General features: G+C 39.0%; 1 protein-coding gene across 4 annotated transcripts in view; it reads left to right on the top strand.

Annotated features, from left to right (window-relative positions):
* The first annotated feature begins 793 nt into the window (after positions 1-793).
* wge (winged eye) overlaps positions 794-12,686 on the top strand; it is a 148,362-nt gene continuing 136,469 nt past the window's right edge. For all 4 annotated transcript variants that reach the window (XR_011237451.1, XM_069502510.1, XM_069502509.1 and 1 more), the window contains exon 1: positions 794-1,487. The gene's annotated coding sequence lies outside the window, so the exon portion shown is untranslated. The remainder of the gene's footprint in view (positions 1,488-12,686) is intronic.

Genomic DNA, 12,686 nt, shown 5'->3' with positions numbered 1-12,686 from the left:
AAGTGTAGTTTCTTAATATTCTGTCTGAGCGTAAAAGCCCAGAAGCTGTTTTTAAGGGAAGTAAACCTGTATACCTAGTTAACTACTGAGCCAGAGGGATCGTTTCTTTGGTAATAAAGCGAAGCTTCCTAAACTGTCAAACTCATGTCAACTGTCAATTGTCATATGTCAACTGTGTCACTGTAAAGTAGGTAGGTATCAAACAGTTGCAAACAGGAACTTTTTTTTAATTTATAGACTAGCGCTTGACTGCAAAAAAAAAAATCAAATCAAAATCATCTGCAAAGATGGAGCGCGCTTGCCTAGAAGATGCCTATCCATCTTAACTTTGATTTTTAGACTAGGTACTAAACCTACTAATCACTGCGCCAGAGGGGTCGTTCTACTTGGTCTCTACTCGTCTTTTCTTTGGGAATTGCTCGCTACAGAAATGAAGTTACCTAGTAATTGAGAATCAAATTAAAGTTTTTTTTTTGGCGCTAGGCTAATAAACCTGTAAATTAACCGCTGCGCCAGAGGATCGTTTTGATTTCTACTTGTCGTTTCTTTGGAAAAGTCGCGCCAAAGACGAAACCTTATGCCTCGTAAGATAGACCGTTGGGTTGGCTCGTTGGAAGAATGGCGGAATCCTGACAATGCAGGTTGTATACAAAACTTGTTTGACCAGAATCAAGAGAGAAAAAAAAAGTGGCAGCAAGTTCGCCTACAATAGCATTCCCGCGTCGGTCCCGCCCTCCGCCTCCCGCCCCGCCCGCGCCCCGCGCGCCCCGCTGGCTTCAGTCCGCGACCGAACGCGACCGCGTGCGTTCAGCCTATCATGAGGCTAAAAAAAAACAACTGTTACACAAACTTAAAAAAAAACAGTGACTTAACAATAAACTAAAATCGGTAACTTTTTAAAATGACAATCCCATTTCTCTAAAGTCCAATCAATTTTTGTTTAGTTATTCTCAACTTAATAAAAACAATACACAATAGCAAATGAGTGCGAGTGAATTATAAATTATTAATAACAATTAATTAATCGACTGTGCGTAAATTATACGTTAGTCGGTGAAGTGTTACGGTGGTTTACGATTCGGTTATCGATTTTCGACATCACTACGACTCGAACAGCTGTTTAGAGGATGCGGAAGGAATGCGCTAGAAATCAACTGTCTCGTTGATATTCCCTATTTTAAATCGATTTTAGCTTAGAGATGTGTCTTAGAAACAGATTTTTAAAGGCCTAGACGCATTATTGCTATAGAATATTTTTGTTCTTTTTTCAAAAAAAATCGAATTCCGAGTGGAACTGTTGTGAAAAACTATAATTTAGTGTTTAAAAAATCTAGTGATTTATTATTATTCTTTATCAAACAGTGATCGTGTATACCCAGAAAATATCAAGCTGGAAAGGAAGTGTAGTGTTTGACAACAAAGTGGTAATTTTTGTGCCATTCTTTTTGGATTCTTTTCGTGGATGTGGATTAAACCCTGTTGATAAGGTAGGGGTCATGTATAATACATAGTTTTATAGTTATTGTTACGTAAGATGCAATAATATCCTCTTGTACGGCACGCCATGCATTTCTGGTGTCGGATAGGCCTAACGCATTCACCGTCGAAGTCGTTGCGCCCGGTAAACAACTCTATATTTCATGTTCTAAATTCAAATTCTCTTTTTACCCATGGTTTTACGATTGATTAGGCTGTACGGTCTACGATCCTTGCTTGTTTCAAATAGTGATATAAATTGAAAAAAAACTTCAGAACCATAAACTATTCTTTTTTGAGCTGAAAAGCTTTGCAATTTGCATAGAGCTAAATTATATTGTTTTGAATAAAAATAACTATTATATTACGTTCTTACTACTTATTTACGTTCTCAAAATACAAAATGTGGCTAAAATTACTTAAAGAAGGTAGGTAGATAGAGTATTTACCACCAAAATATACGATTAATACAGAACTCGGCTACATTCAGTGATTTCCAGGTAGAACTACTAACCTAAAGTTTACTTTTTTACTAAATTAAACTACTCACCTACCTCAGTAGTATTGAAAGTTGAAACTTAAGTTTTGTTGTATTAAATATACCTACCTAAGGTCAAAACAATACCGCACAACAAAGGTGTACAATCTTACGTCAAAGTAAAAAGTCTAATTTTATTATATTTTCTTCGGAATTATATTAAAAATCACGCCATGCAATGGTAGACACTTATCATGGCATACCCCCTGCCAGACACCGTTAAAGTTTAAAAGTTTGAACTTTAACGATGTTGTCTGAGTGTAAAAAACTTGATTCCCTCCGCACCCTCAGCATTACACGCCCATACCATGCCAGCCTATAAGTTGGCATGGTACCAAACCCCTCATCTTAGAAAACCTTCGATGGATTAAAAATAAATGTCAAATGAGCTTTATGGCTTTTTTTGTTCTTATTCTGGCTTACTTTATGGTTTCATTCTGTGATGATCACTGATTTAGCGAATTTATATTCTGTATCTAATTTAACGAGGTATAAATAAATTTAAAAAAAAACCCCGTAGGCCCTTCTCCGAAGCTATCATAACTATGAGTCAGTGCAATCTCGAGTGCAATAAAATTTGAAATACGGGAACAGATGATCGTGCCCGTTGTTTATGGTTCCGTCATCACGCTCAGAGCAAGAGGCCGCCGCGAGTATTTCATTACGTAACTCCACAGGGGCTGGCTGCTCTGCCTAGCAATATCAATGCTATTGGTGACAACTAAGCGTTTATGGGAAGAATCACGGATACCTACTTTACATTAGCAAACAGTACCTATTTGCTTTACATAAAGAACCACAAATGCTTAATTTCCTATACAATCCACTGCTGAAACAGACAAATCTGTACGATGCAACATACAGCATGCGATACGCATTACCCGCCCTCCCACTGCTAAACATGCAGAAAAAGTAAGCCACCGAGCAAACAATACGCAACACCACAACCATTTCTGCAATCATGCATTTTCCTAAGGATGATCCAGTGTCGGAGTGAAACGTGCACATGTGTTTTGGAGGATCTGTGTAGTGTACTGCATCGTCACTTACCACCAGGTGAGATTGCAGTCAAGGGCTAACTTGTATTGAATAAATAAATAAAAAAGTATGGCGTGGTGGCTTGCTTTTTCTCCATGTTTAGCAGTGGGAGGGTGGTTAAAAAAAATCAATTTCGAAACACTCAAAACGTTGATGGTGTTAAAAATAACCAGTAGCAAAGTTACGCCAATTCGTACGACGCGACATTCCCGGAACACGTAATGCTAAAATACTTTTTATCAAATAATCTTTTCTTATCAGCAATCTCGAAATCATTATCACGGCCCTTGTATAGAATAAATACTAAAAACAGTGATGACTAAAAAGGTATAATACTATTGTATTTGAATTCTATACCGACAACTACAACAGCCTTAGTAAATGTTTGCACTTCTCGATAACGTTGATAGATTTTTGAGTCAAAAATTACAAAGAGGTTACAAAAATAAATACACATGTCAAACTTAAAACTAATAACTAAAATTAAATAAAAGTAATTACTCAGTACTAACGTCGTCAAGAAGACCATCCCTGGTTGGCCCTGGGCCAAAGGTGCCCATCAAGCTGGCAGCATTGCCACGCTGAATGGCGATAGACAACCTTTGGACCAGAGAGCCCCAGAGCGCGGATCGCAGCCTCTTTCCCTTAGACGGCGGCCGATGTCACGCACGAAACCCTTCGCTTCCTCACCGCAGAGTCAAATGAACCTAAAATTCCTTGCTGTAAGGTTCGAGTTTCTCTATTCATCGAAAGCTTCTAGCCAGCAGCGCCCTAAGCAGAAATAAACCTAAATAAACTTAGTACATTGGTTAACCAGCAGAAACGCCTTTAAAAAAGCCGGGTATAGGTCCTTTTTTCTTTGTCGTTATAACTTTCCGATACCCGAAATCTATCAATGTTGTCGAAATAAGCGAACCCGTTCTAAGAAAACAAAAAAGAAAAACTACGAAGTACGAACTGCATTCAAAAGGTATTCAGAAGTTCGTCTACGATCGCTGACTGGTACCACTCCGCTCAATGTCTAGTCTGTGCCGCAGCTTAGCAACCTTACAGATCAGCGGAGTAATTCGCTAACTCACTGATCAACAATAAATGAAAATATTTTTTTTAATTCAACTAAACTTTTACAAGCACTTTTGAATCGTCCAATGCATCTACCATTCGTTCGAAACGCCTTTTCTAGCGAGAAGAACCAGCAAGAAACTCTGCGTTTGTTCTTTTCAAATATTTGATATAAATCGTGTAATATTGGCGGGGGACAGGGGAGAATGCTTTGTTGTGATTGGTGGACTCAAAAGTCACGTTATTAAGACAATGTTCGGAATGAGGGTACCTACCGAATGGGTGTGGGCCAACTTTTATGTTAAGCAACTGCTTTTAGCTTGGTGTCCAGCTATTAGGCGTCTATAGGTGGTTGTCCGTGCCGTCTTTTAATGCTGCTAGAGAGGGTATACGCTCAGGCGATAGCAGCTAGTCAGCCCAATCTTAGCATCTACAAACAGACCAAGTTTTTCAAATTATCAAAATCCAACTGTTTTGCTGTATCTTTGTTAGTGGGCAAGTTGATCCGACAACCCACGACTCGCAACGTCTTTTATTAAGTAACTATATCGAGTTGGTTTAAATTATATTTTTGTTGGCGACTTTGCACGCCTGACCACAGTCATGTTTTCATAACACGCTTGAATCAGCTTGCACGCTCGTATCTACAAACAAAGCTAAGTTTCGGGACTACTGTATAGTAGGTAGATTCTGCACAATACAACAATTTTAGAGTATTCGCATCCTCTTCTTACTAATGTAATATGAGAAGGACAGACACAGTTTGACAGTTTTATTTAGAACTGCCAAACCTTGTGACTTTTGCTGCCAGGCCCGATTCATTATATTTGTAGCGTGCTCTATATTTAGTCTTGTTCCGTCCCTTTCTAGCAATATTAAAAAGAAAAGATGCAGGTACTCTAAATTTAGTTTAGAGAAAGACAACAGGATCGGCGCCAGTTTCTGAACTGTATGATTGTTAATCTATGTCTGTAGTCTCTGTAGATATAGCTAGGCACAAAAGTATTGCAAGCGTGACCTCATCGAAGAACGACCTTTTGTCAATGCATTGTATTTTGTGTACTCCCTACCTAAATATTATAGCATCTGTAGAGTGTAGATGCTGAAATGTCATTTTTGTTGGTGACTTCGCATGCTTGGCCACAATCCTGGTTTCGTAACACGTTCGATTCAGCTTGCACGCTCGTATAGCTGAAAACGAAGCCAAGTTTTAGGACCGCAACCTGCAGTGTCCGCTTATCTGCAACCTGCAGTGTCCGCTTATCCGCAACCAGCAGTGTCCACTTCTCCGTAACCTGCAGTGTCCACTTCTCCGTAACCTGCAGTGTCCGCTTCTCCGTAACCTGCAGTGTCCGCTTCTCCGTAACCTGCAGTGTCCGCTTCTCCGTAACCAACAGTTTCTGAACTGTATGTTCGTTAATCTATGTCTGTAGTCTCAGTAGATATAGCTAGGCACAAAGTATTGAAAGCATGACCTCATCGAAGAACGACCTTTTGTCAATGCATTGTATTCTGTATCCTACCTAAATCCTACATATTATAGCATCTAGGTATCAAAATTTCAGTTGCAAGTAGCTTAAGATCTCATAATATTGACTACTAGCTTATGCTCGCGACTTCGTCCGCGTGGACTACACAAATTTCAAACTCCTATTTCACCCCCTTAGGGGTTGAATTTTCAAAAATCCTTTCTCAGCGGATGCCTACGTCATAATAGCTATCTGCATGCCAAATTTCAGCCCGATGTGTCCACGCGGACGAAGTCGCGGGCATAAGCTAGTCTAAATAAATAAAAGGAAAAGGTGGCTGACTGACTGACTGATCTATCAACGCACAGCCCAAACTACTGGACGGATCGGGCCGAAATTTGGCATGCAGATAGCGTTTATGACGTAGGCATCCGCTAAGAAAGGATTTTCGAAAATTCGACCCCTAAAGGTGTGATATACGGGTTTGAAATGTGTGTAGTCCACGTGGACGAAGTCGCGAGCATGAGCTAGCATTCAATAAATAGCTAACACCTACAGCTGTGTAGTTAGTAGGTAAGTAGTATAGAAAGGATGACCTCATCCAAGTGATTCAAGTTTGTCAATGCATTGTACTTGTAACTATGTTCAAGAAGGGTGCATAATGAGTGCAAGCGTGCCGGATCTCGTGAATCATTTTATTTTAGTGACTAAACTCCATAGTATACAGTTTAATAGCAGTACCCGTAGTACAAGATTTTACGTCTTACTAAACCAAACCAAATTTGAGAGTCGAAATACTTCCGCGTTACAGTAAACTGGATCTTAAATGCCTTGTTTTAAAGCTCAAGTTTGTCTACACTTCTACAGCCAGCGCTCCAAGCGGAAACATTGCTAAATTAAAATCAGTGGCATTGAATATTTGACTTCAATTCAAGGCTGTTTAGATCCATTTTACTGTAACGCGGAAGTATTTCGACTCTCGAATTTGGTTTCGTTTGGTGAGACGTAAAATCTTGTACTACGGGTACTGATGCCCGCGATTCCGTACTTAGGTTTTTAAAAATCCCGTGGGAACTCTTTAGTTTTCCGGGATAAAAAGTAGCCTATGACACTCTCCAGGTCTTTAACTATACCTATGCAAAAAATCACGTCAATCCGTTGCACTGTTGCGACGTGATTGAAGGACCAATAAACCAACAAACAAACACACTTTCTGGTGGGAGGCTTCGACCGTGGCTAGTTACCACCCTACCGGCAAAGCGGTGCCGCCAAGCGATTTAGCGTTCCGGTACGATGCCGTGTAGAAACCAAAGGGGTACGGGTTTAGTAAAAACTGTCATATCCCTTCCAGGTTAGCCCGCTATCATCTTAGACTGCATCATCACTTACCATCAGGTGAGATTGCAGTCAAGGGCTAACTTGTATCTGAATAAAATAAAATAATAAAAAATACTTTCGCATTTATAATAAGGGTAGGTACTGATGCAAAAGTGTGTCTGTCTGTCTGTCTGCTAGCCTTTCACGGCCCATCCGTAAAACCGATTTTGAAATTTGTTGAATTTTTATCCCGGAAAATCAAAGATGAGAGTCTCATAGGATTTGTAAAAACCTAAAGACCGGATGAAGTCGCGGGCATCATCTAGTCTAGTAGGAAATAATTTGGTGATAACGTAGGTAAAATTATCCAGTCTGACTAGCTATTCATCTGATACATCGATTCCATGTTTTGAATCTTGTGGAGTGATACGAAAATGCTAATCGTGAGAATGATTTCCTCATAGGTTCCCACAAGTTCACAAATTCTTTAATTAATGCACATAAATCGCTTTTTTTTGCAATGGCAATGAAGTCGCATAGCCATTGAAGTTTATTTTATTTTACCTACGGTATATATCATATATACCGTAAAATATCAAGTAAAATATAATATATGTATAATCCGCCAAGTTCTAATAAGACAAATTCTATAAATATATAATATATGTATAGAATTTGTCTTATTAGAACTTGGCGGACACACTGGCCGAGTGTCTTGGTTTGACTGGGATATAATATTATGTACACCTACTTATATACTGTTGTTATGAAGCGTGGACCGCCCGCGGCATGTATGGAAAAAAAATTGATTAACGCCTAGGAATGTCCATTGTTATGCATAAATCTAAATATATAAAAGGATAAATATATTTAAAAAAAAAAATGTGACTAACTGACTGACTGACTGATCTATCAACGCACAGCTCAAAGTACTAGAAAGTACTAGACGGATCGGGCTGAACTTGGCATGCAGATAGCTATTATGACGAAGGCGTCCGCTAAGAAAGGATTTTTGAAAATCCAACCCCTAAGGGGGTGAAATAGAGGTTTGAAAATTGTGTAGTCCAGGCGGACAAAGTCGCGAGCGTAAGCTAGTCTAAATATATTTAAAAGGAAAAGCTGGCTGACTGATCCATCAACTCACAGCTCAAACTACTGGACGGATCGGGCTGAAATTTGGCATGCAGAGAGAGGTATTATGATAATATAAATGTCCGCTAAGAAAGGATTTTTGAAAATTCTCCACCTATGGGGGTAAAATTTATGTAGTCCACGCGGACGAAGTTGCGGGAATAAGCTAGTTTGGTATAAACATGCTATCTAGTACCTAACCCTTATTGGAAAGAATAAATTTCTATTTAGACCGTTTCCTTTCTATTTTGCTGATTTAGTTAAAACCTACAGTGGCGTCGATTCTGATGTCTTTCTCTAAACTAAATTTAGAATATCTGAATCTTTTTCTTTTTATATATTGCAAATAATACCACACTGCCAGTGCGTCGCCGTTCTTATTAGAAAATTGGTCTTATTAGAACTTGGCGATCACGCTAGCTGGGTCTTGGTTTGACTGGATTATATTATGAACATATACATATATATATAATATACGGGTGTAGTTATAAAGCGTGGACCGCCCCCGGCTTGTATGGAAAATATTTTCGATTAGCGCCTAGGAATGTCCATTGTTATGCATAAATTTGGTATAAACATGCAATCTAATGACCGTATCGTATGGACATTGTGAATAAATTTTTATTTAGACTGTTTCCTTTCTATTTTGCTGATTTAAAACGTACAGTGGTATTAAAAGGCGCATGGTTATACCAAGCGGAAATATCCATACTAATATTATAAATGCGAAAGTCTGTCTGTCTGTCTGCTAGCTTTTCACGGCCCAACGGATTTAGGTGAAATTTGGTACAAAGATAGCTTGCATCCCGGGGAAGGACATAGGCTACTTTTTATCCCGGAAAATCAAAGAGTTTCCACGGGATTTTCAAATACCTTAATCCACGGGGACGAAGTCGCGGGCATCATCTAGTTTATTCATATTTGAGACGGTATTTCTTGATAAGGCCTAGGCCTTGTAATATCTAAAATGTACAAAGTTGCTATTTCTCCGTAACGGGCGGGCGGATGTAAAATTTTGTTTTAGAAATACCTATCTAATATTTCTAAAACAAAATTTTACATAGGGTTTTGTATTATTACTAGCTTATGCTCGAGTCTTCGTCCGCGTGGTCTACACGAATTTCAAACCACTATTACACTCCTTTAAGGGGGCTCAGGACGGTGCTTTCTTCATAAAAACGTAGGAGGGTAATTACTACATTATTTGATACTGTACGCTCAAAACTAAGTATTATATCGATTAATCTCGTCATCATCTAAGTTTATTGATATATGAAACATTGAAAAATTTTTTAAAGTTACGAGCCTCAAAAGATTCCTATTTTAACACTAAATTTACAACAACTTTGGGGGTAAATAAATAAGATTAAGGGTATGAAAACTTTTAAGAAATTTAACATCAAACATAATTTATTTATTCATTAGTGGAAATAACTATACTTTGCAAACATAAACTCAGTAGTTTTTTCTCAAAAATACTTTTCCTAAACCCTTGATTTCGGTGAAAATCATCGTGCCTCTCACCTTTCTCATACAATGTCAAATGAAAAGCAACCAGGTTCGGTCGAGCGTACTGCATCACCTTAAGGGTTGAATTTTGAAAAATCCTTTCTTAGCGGATGCCTACGTCATAATAACTATAAATACCGCAAATTGCTATTGCGCTGGTACCATGACGAATACTGGACCATAGAAGTATCAACATCCAACCTACCATTTCCAATGAGACTGGCGTTGACCAATTTGGTCTTTTATCATTAGTTCAAGTCGAGCTTACTCCTAATCCAATGGATGAGTTGGCCAAACAAAACAATAGGTAGGTAAGTACTCGCGAGTGAATGGTGAGAAGGAATAACTGAACCATTTGAATGTGCATGCATTTAAATAATTAAACACGGTGAGGCAATCAGATCCTACATCGCGAGTGTCTATAGCATGGACCTATGTTGCAGGCTTTAATTTTTTCAAAACTTAATATAATTAAGTATTTTTCTGCATCATCATCATGATCAACCCATCGCCGGCTCACTACAAAGCACGGGTCTCCTCTCAGAATGAGAAGGGTTTTAGAAAAGTTAAAGAGAAACTTCGTGATACACCGATTCCTTTTTCGTTCTCTAAACTAAATTTAGAGTATCTGCATCCTTTTCTTTTAAACAATGCTAAAAAAGGAACGGAACATGACTTTCACATTTAAAGACTAAATTTTAGTGCACAATACAATTTTAAACAGTAGGTTCGCGACTGCGCGCTAAAATCACGGGTTTTACCATCTAAAAATTTAATTTAGAACTGTCAAACTGTGTCTATCCTTTTCATATTACATTAGCAAGAAGAGCATGCGAATACTCTAAAATTTGGTTGTGCTTAGAATCAGTGCCAGTGGGGCCGATTCCCATGTACACAATCTCTAAACTAAACTAAAATGACACGTCTAAATCTATTGCTATCCCTGTCATAATGTTGCTTGCGGAAAAGGATAGCAGCAGGTTTGGACCTATTAATTTAGTTTAGTTTAGAGATTGTGTACAAGAGAATCGGCCTCATTGTCTCATAAAAAAATTGGATTCCAACTCGTCAATCCTGATGCTGCAGGGGACCTGTTCACCAAAACTGATGGGATTTAGAAACTGTCGGTTATGAATTGATATATACCTACCTATTTACCAAGTAAAGACTTTATCGCTGAACTCGAGGACCGAACTCCTCGACCCTGATGCTATCAGGAATTGCATTTCTAAATCGTGGTAGCTAATCCCACGGGGTTAAAACGGGATCCGTTTAAATGTTTTTACGAAATTCGGTAAGTACAGAGATATCTTGCATCTCGGGGACGGGCTACTTCGGATAGGTTACTTTTTGTCCTGGAAAATCAAAGAGTTCCCACGGGATTTTCAAAAACCTAGATACATGCGGGCCAAGCCGCGGGCATCAACTAGTATGTAAAACTAAACAATTTTAAGCCTAGAGGAGTAGAATTTCATATGAAGAGGTAGTCTCTAACTAGTCCCGAGGCGATAACTAAATTACTGAAATACCTACTGCTTGTATTGAATACCCAATGTACAGGATTAAGTATCTAGGTAGATAGATAACTATCACAGAATTCAGAAGAGGCATAGAAGAGGTGAGAGCGTTAGCTGATGTGCGGTGAAACACCAGTGCCTCAAAAAATCGTAATGTTCTACTTTAATTTACGTTGCTTTGGAATTTAGATGCTAGAGATATTATGAGGTACTAGAAATCTGCATGCCTCCATAACGTTCTCAATGGTGTCTGAAGTCTGCCAATCCGTATTGGCTAGCTTGGTGGACTATGAGTATGACTAAACCCTTCTCGTTCTGAGAGGAGACCCTTGCTCAGTAGTGAGCCGACGGTGATTCATGATGATGAAGTCCGTGGCGGATCAAATGCTAAAATCGGTATCTATCATACGGCAGTCCCGGTATAAGTCCCGCAAATTGCGCGTGGCCGCTATCTTAGTGACGTCAGCACTCAGTGGCGTGCAGCTGATAAGGCATAAATACACTGCTTACCCCAGTTGTAATAACTCAATGCATATTTTTCATTATGACCTGCCAGTGAACAGGCTCCTACTTAACTAGTGCCTACCCTGGTTTCAAACCCTGTGCACGCCACTGTCAGCACTAGACTGAAGTTTCGAGCTGATGGTATATTTTTATTTCGGCTGACAGCAAAATGTCGTTGCAAATTTCGATGTTAATGAGACATGGTTCCAGCGCAATAGCAATTTGCGGGACTTATACCACTTCTGTTTCAATTTTTTAAGATTCTGTGGTAACTACCAATATTTCTCGGTACTTTCTATTACCGTTAAGAAGCCTGAAGGTAACTCCATCCATCTCAAAGTAGAAATATTTTCATTTACGACCGCGCACCGAATGCAGCCACGATCTGACTCGCGCGGCCTCCAGCCGAGTGAAATGCACAAAATCCATTCGGTTTTATCTCATTAACTTCTATTACCACTCAAAACTCTACCTTAACATTTTGGTTTTAAAGTTTAAAATTGTGTATGATGAAAATTTTATTCTGTGGATGACGTGTTTAGTAATTTTTCAATGCATGCGATTTTGAATCTAAAAATATTTTCGGGAGAGTTGAAAATTGTTTGGAGTATTAAAAATAAGGGTCGGATGTTAAGTGTTAAAGTAAAATCTAATGTATGGGTTAGGGATAAGGTAGAGTTTGGGTTGGATATGGTTTTATAAGGTTTTTTATGGTGTTCGGCCGGCAATCAGCTGTTTGGGCACGCGTTGCCCCTCGGGAGTGGATGATGTCAGCTCCCTTCGCAGCGTAGCGACCGACGCGACGGGTTGTATTAAATTTTGTAAAATTGCGCCCCTCGTGGTTGCGCTTAGATATGGGTACAGGCAGTGTCAAATGTTTGACGGGCTTATCTTATGTTTGCGAACACTCTATATCGTACTTAATTTAGAAAAAAATGAAAACACGGCCGCCCAGACAAAAAAACTAAGACGTATAAGTCCCGCAAATTGCTTCTGCACGTGGCCGCCATTTTAGTGACGTCAGCACTAGACTGAAGTTTCGAGCTGATGGTATATTTTTTACTTAAATATAGGTACGTCAAATGACCTCAAAATGACGTCATATATCGATGTTAATGAGACATG

Source organism: Maniola hyperantus, chromosome 13 (assembly GCF_902806685.2).
Source record: "Maniola hyperantus chromosome 13, iAphHyp1.2, whole genome shotgun sequence".
Lineage (NCBI taxonomy): Eukaryota > Metazoa > Arthropoda > Insecta > Lepidoptera > Nymphalidae > Maniola > Maniola hyperantus.
Note: the sequence above shows the minus strand (reverse complement) of the source record. Positions and strands in the feature narration are given on the sequence as shown.